We start from the raw sequence: 6,795 nt of genomic DNA, 5'->3' as shown, positions 1-6,795 counted from the left end.
CAACTCCCAGAACTCACTCAAACTCATGTCCATCGAGTCAGTGATGCCATCCAAGCATCTTACCCCCTGTCGTCCCCTTCTCCTCCTGCCTTCAATCTTTCCCAGCATCAGGATCTTTTCCAAGGAGTCAGTTCTTTGCATGAGGTGGCCAAAGTATTGGAGTTTCAGCTTCAGCATCAGTCCTTCCAATGAACATTCAGGACTGATTTCCTTTAGGATTGACTAGTTTGCTCTCCTTGCAGTCCAAGGGACTCTCTAGAGTCTACTCCAGCACCACAGTTCAAAAACATCAATTCTTTAGCACTCAAGCTTTATAGTCCAATTCTCACATCCATACATGACCACTGGAAAAACCATAGCTTTGACCAGACAGACCTTTGTCGGCAAAATAATGTCTCTGCTTTTTAATATGCTGTCTAGAGGAGCCTGGGGGGCTACAGTCCACAGGGTTGCAAAACAGTTGGACACAATTTAGTGACTAGAACAAGATATATCACATTGGATGATAACAATAATTCCTGCCTCCACAGGGTTTTAAGAATTAAATGAAGTAATTTAGGTAAAGAACAGTTACTGCTTGATGTCATAGGCACTCAACAAATACGAACGTATCATGGAACCTGGAAGGCACTTTTTCTACGTGTTACAGTCTAGCAGAGGAAAGAGAAAAGTATACAGGCCATTTTCATCCAGTGTAATGTTCCAGATGCAGGAGGTGCAGATGACTCTGAGAAGACCCAGGGAGCACCTAAGAGTTAAACAGCTACCACGTTTTGAGCCCTACAGTCTCCTAAGGGCTTGAATTGCATTATCCCATTGAGTCCCAGGGTAAAATTCAGCTCTGTGAGTGCCCTCGGCTGCATTCTTTACCCTCTGTGATGCAGGTCTCCATTAGTGGTTTGAGGCATCTGGCACTTCAGGAAAAGGCCCGGCACATTCCTTGCTAGTTGAGAATGTGCCTTCCCATGCAGGGGATGCAGGTTCCATCCCTGGTGGGGAACTAGATCCCACATGCCACGGGGCAATAAGCCATCTCAAGGCAACTGGAGAGGCCGACGCCCTGCAACCTGACTGAGCCTGTTCTCTACAACAAGAGAAATCCTACACACCACAGTGAAGACCCAATGCAGCGAAAAAAAAAAAAAATACAAGAGGGAGACAGTCCTTACCTCCAGCTCCTTTGTTCCAGCCACATTTTCCTAATCACACCCTTGTAAATATGTGGTCGTTGCTCAGTTGTGTCCGACTCTTTGAAATCCCATGAACTGTAGCCCGCCAGGCTCCTCTGTCCATGGGATTTCCCAGGCAAGAATACTGGAGTGAGTTGCTATTTCATTCTCCAGGGGATCTTCCCTACCCAGGGGTTGAACCCAGGTCTCCCGCATTGCAAGCAGATTCTTTACTGTCTTCACTCAGTTTTAAAGCAGCTGACTTTGGGGTGGGCTAAGGAGTGTACGAGTGAGTTTCCGGTGGGATGAGAGGCAGGCAAGTACTCTGAGAGGAAGTGACTGAAACAGATTGAGTGTAGCTATTCTCCCACTGAGGAGCCTGTGTTCCCTACATTCCAGAGAATGGCCAGCCCCACCCTGGAACAGCTTTCCCAGCGTTACTCCCAGTGACGGCAGCAGCATACCCAGGAACACAGCTCACTTCACGGCTGCCCACAGCCACACCGTTCCTTCTCGCTGGGCTTTGAGAGCACACAAGACCTATTCATTACAGAGTCTTGGGCCACTCGGAACTCTGAACACCTCATTTTTAAACGGAGAACCCTGCTTTTCCAAGGCTCCTTTGCACCAAATTACATGAGAGATTTTAGCCCATATACAGTGATGTCAATTACTACTTGGATCAGGGAATAGATAATAGGGTCATTTCTTGGAATGTGTGTGAGAGGATCTGAGCCTTGGATAAAGGGAATTGAAAAGACTTTGACCTAAGACGGAGGAAGACAGAACAGCCCTAACTTAAATGAGCAAAAATATATCAGCACCAAGAGTTTTTCATTCAACTGGTATTTTTTTTCATTCAACTGGTATTTTTATTAACCCCTGACTCTGCCAAGTGTTAGTAATTCAACAGTGAACTAGTCGGTTTCTGCTCTCACACAGCTCACAAGTTAGTGGAAGAGACAACTACTAAATAATATTAATTACACTTGTGATAGGGGCTTCCCTTGTGGCTCAGCTGGTAAAGAATCCACCTGCAATGTGGGAGACTGGGTTCTATCCCTGGGCTGGGAATACCCCCTGGAGAAGGGAAAGGCTACCCACCCCAGTATTCTGGCCTGGAGAATTCCATGGACTGTATAGTCCATGGGTTCACAAAGAGTCAGACACAACTGAGCGACTTTCACTTTCACACTTGTGATAAATGATGGGGAGGAAAGTATAACTTAATATGTAGGAGTCAAGTAAAGCTTGCCAGAGGAAACATTTGAACTGCCATCTGAAGGATAAGCAGGACTTTGGCACGAGACAAATTGGGAGAAGGGTGACAGGAAGACAATGTAAGAGGACCAAGTAGGGAACCCTTGTGTGCAGAAGGGAGGGCCAGGAGTGGGGGTACTTGCCTCCATGTGGATGGTGAAAGTGAAAGTTGCTGAGTCGTGTCCAACTGTTTGCGACCCCATGGACTATACAGTCCATGGAATTCTCCAGGCCAGAATACTGGAGTGGGTAGCCTTTCCCTTCTCCAGGGGATCTTCCGAACCCAGGAATTGAACCAGGGTTTCCTGCATTGCAGGTGGATTCTTTACCACCTGAGCTATGAGACAAGCCCCCATGTGGTAGAGGATGTGAAACAGAGCACACACAACATGGTGGAAGACTTGTGATTGCCTCTACTTCCTTCCCCCTGTTTTGTCTACTAGATTAAGTCAGCTGTGTTCCCACTGACAAATGCAGAGACTCCAATAAACTCAGTTTCAATTCTTTAGACTCTCTTGACCATTCAGGGTAACCATATCAGGGAGATCCTTTTCATAGAGATCTGGGTTTTCTGAGGTCCCATTAAACTAATATTTCCCCAGCCTGGTGTAAGAGGCAGTCTTCTTTTTATAATCTTAATATACTTCAAAGCGCCTGACTTTGCCACACTCGATAAGCCATTTAGTGGAAGAATCATTGCCGGCACTGTGCTGACTGGGGAATGGGCTGTCCATCCCTGGGTTTATTCCAGAGGAAAAATTAGAGAAATCCTTGATTACATAATTTGGTCAGCTCACTTGGGAGCAACCCCAATTTTCCTATCTTGCCATAGATTTCTTTCTAACCCATTTCTCATACTATGCTTTACATTGACTATTTAATAAACTTTGTAATCCAAGCATTTCAGTTTGGTGTGTGATCTTTTACATTCCATTAATTCTGGGACAGCTTGTCTGGTAGTGTATTTAGAGGCTGTTATTAGATGAAGATAATTTTCCACATAACAGAGTGACATACACACACAGATTTTTTAAATTAGCTGATCTAATCAATGACATTGATAAACCTAGGCTAGATTGGGCTTCCTTGGTGACTCAGACAGTAAAGACCTGTGATGCAGAAGACCCAGGTTCGATCCCTGGGTTGAGAAGATCCCCTGGAGAAGGGAATGGCAACCCACTCCAGTATTCTTGCCTAGAGAATCCTGTGGACAGAGGAGCCTGGAGGGCTACCGTCCATGAAATCACAAAAAGTTGGACACGACTGAGTGACTAACACTTTCACTTTCAGGCTGGATTGATCAGGGGGGAAGAAAGGAAATACAAATTACCAGTATCAGGAATGAGAGATGACATTTCTACACACTCTGCAGATTCTAAAAGAAGAATAAGGAAATATTAACAACTTTATGCCAGTAAGCACTTCCCTCATAGCTCAGTTGGTAAAGAATCTGCCTGCAATGCAGGAGACCCTGGTTCAATTCCTGGGTCGGGAAGATCCACTGGAGAAGGGATAGGTTACCCACTCCAGTACTCTTGGGCTTCCCTTGTGGCTCAGCTGGTAAAGAATCCGCTCGCAATGCGGGAGACCTGGGTTCAATCCCTGGGTTGGGAACCCCTAGAGAAGGGAAAGGCCACCCACTCCATTATTCTAGCCTGGAGAGTTCCATGGATTGCACAGTCTGGGGTCACAAAGAGTCACACATGACTGAGTGACTTTCACTTTCACATGCCAATAAATTCAACAACTTAGATGAAAGTGACAAATTCCTTGGAAAACTTAAAACTATCAATCCTCACTCAAGAAGAAATAATCTAAATAGCACTAACTTTTAAGGAAATTGAAGTTGTAATTTAAAACCTTCTCATTATGCGATTTCCCTGGTGGTCCAGGGGTTAAGAATCCACCTGCCAATGCAGGGGACATGGGTTTGATCCCTGGTCTGGGAGGATCCCACATGCCGAGGGGCAACCAGGCCCATGGTGTCACAACTACTGAAGCCCATGCACCTAGGGCCTGTGCTGAACAACAGAGGCTACGGCAATGAGGAGCCCACGCACCACAACTAGAGAGTGGCCCCCCACCCACAGCGGCTAGAGAAAGCCTGCACACAGCAAAGACCCCGCACAGCCAGAAATATAAAAACAACAACAGTAAAACCTTTCCATTATGGTACAGCTGCTTTGGAAAACAGCCTGGCAATTTCTTCAAAGGTTAAACACAGAGTCGCTATATGATCCAGTAATCCTATTCCTTAGGTATATACTCAAGAAAAATGAAAACATGTTCATACAAACACTCATACACGAATGTTCATAGCAGCATTATTCATGATAGCCAAAATGTGGAAACAATCCAAATTCATCAACTGATAAATAAACAGAATGTGGTATATGCATACCATAAAATATTCAGACCTAAAAAGGAATGAAATATTGACATACGCTATAACATAGATAAACCTTGAAAACATGCTAAATCAAGAAGCAAGTCACAAAAGACCACAATGAGTATGATTCCATTTATACAAAATGTCCAGAATTAGCAAAACCATAGAAGTAGACAGGGGATTGCCAGGGCCTGGGGACAGTGGGGAAAATTAGGGTGATTCCTAGTAGGTACAGAGTTTCTCTCTGGGGGAATGAAAATGTTGTGGAATTTTGATTGTGGTAATGGATGCACAACTCTATAAATACAGTAAAATCCACAGAATTGTACCTTCTAAAAGGGTGAACTTTATGCTCTATGAATTATATCTTAGTAAAGCTATTATATATATATATATCAATCTATATAATTCACCATATTAAGGACTATAAAAGAAAAAGTCTAAATTGTATCAATAGATGCAGAAAATCACCTGGCAAAACCCAACATCAATTCTTGGTTAAAAGAAGGAAAAAAAACCTCCTAGCAGAGTAGGAATAGAAGGGAACTTCCTCAATCTGTTTTAGGGCATCTACAGATAACATCAAACTAAATGATAAGAGACTGAAGGTTTTCCCTCTAAAATCAGGAATAAGGGAAGGATGTCTGCTTTCATCACTTCTATTTAACACTGTTCTGGTTCAACCCAGTATAATAAGGCAAGAAAGAGAAACAAAACACAATCAGATTGAAAAGGAAGTAGTAAAATTGTCTGTTCAGAGAGGACGTGGTTGTCAATGAAGAAAATCCTATGGAGTCTACAAAAATAGCTTCTAAAGTAATAATTGAGTTAGCATGACTGCTGGATACAAGTTACATATATAAAAAAATCAACCCATGGAGAAGGAAATGGCAACCCACTCCAGTATTCTTGCCTTGGAAACCCCTTGGTCAGAAGGAATCTGGAAGGCCCAATCCATGGGGTCTCAAAGAGAACTGGACATGAATTAGCAAATAAACAACAGCAACAACCCTGTAAAAGAAAAAAAAAAAATCAACCCAATTTCATTATATTAGCAAACAATTGAAAATTGAAATAAAAAACATACCATTTTGGAACTTTTCTGGCAGTCCAATGCTACGACCCAGCACTTTCATTGCCATATGCCTGAATTGAATCCCTGGTCAGGGAACTAAGATCCTGCAGCATGGCAAAAAAAAAAAAAAAAAAACATACCATTTACTCTAGTTCCAAAAATGTCAAATATATAGCAATGAAACTGACAGAAGAAGTACAAGTCCTGCACACAGAAAATGATCAATACAAAACATAGCTAAGAAAAATTAAAGGAGACCTCAGCAAATGCATAGATACTCTACAGTCCAGAGGACAGCATTGCTAAGATGCCAGTTCTTCTTGAATTTACATATAAAGCTAGTCTACTCAAAATCCCAGCAGGTTTTTGTGTAAAAATTGACAAACTTATTGTAAATTTTATTTGAAAATGAAGAAGACCTAGAATAGCTAAAGGACTTTGGAAAAGACACAGTAATCAAGACAGTATAGTGTTGGCATGAAGATAGATCACTGGGGGAAAAAATAGAGTGTGGAAATAGACTACACATATATGGTAAATTGATTTTTCAACAAACACGTAAAGTGATTTAGTAGAGAAAGGACTATCTTAAGAGTGCTGAAATATTGGCTACCCAAGGGGGATAAAAACTACTCTGATTTATGTCTCACACCATATACAAAAGTTAGCTTAACATTTACAGGCTTAAACATAAAACTTAAAACTATAAAACTTCTAGAAGAAAGTATAGGAGAAAATCTTTGTGACCTTGGATTAGAATACCAAAAACATGATCCCTAAAATAAAAAAAAACTAATAAATTATATTTCTTTAAACTAAGAATTTTAAAGTCTCAAAACTCAAAAATAAGAAAACAAAAACCCTATTGAAACCATGCAAATACCAAGTCTCCTGTAAATGTG

The 6,795-nt window shown here is 42.0% G+C and overlaps 1 long non-coding RNA gene across 1 annotated transcript; it reads left to right on the top strand.

The window, feature by feature from the left end:
* Nucleotides 1-365: 365 nt before the first annotated feature.
* Nucleotides 366-3,327, top strand: LOC122705539. The gene is made up of 2 exons (XR_006344127.1): nt 366-2,178; nt 2,746-3,327. It is a non-coding gene; the product is annotated as an uncharacterized LOC122705539 (long non-coding RNA).
* Nucleotides 3,328-6,795: the final 3,468 nt, after the last annotated feature.

Source organism: Cervus elaphus, chromosome 12 (assembly GCF_910594005.1).
Source record: "Cervus elaphus chromosome 12, mCerEla1.1, whole genome shotgun sequence".
Taxonomy (NCBI): Eukaryota; Metazoa; Chordata; class Mammalia; order Artiodactyla; family Cervidae; genus Cervus; species Cervus elaphus.
Note: the sequence above shows the minus strand (reverse complement) of the source record. Positions and strands in the feature narration are given on the sequence as shown.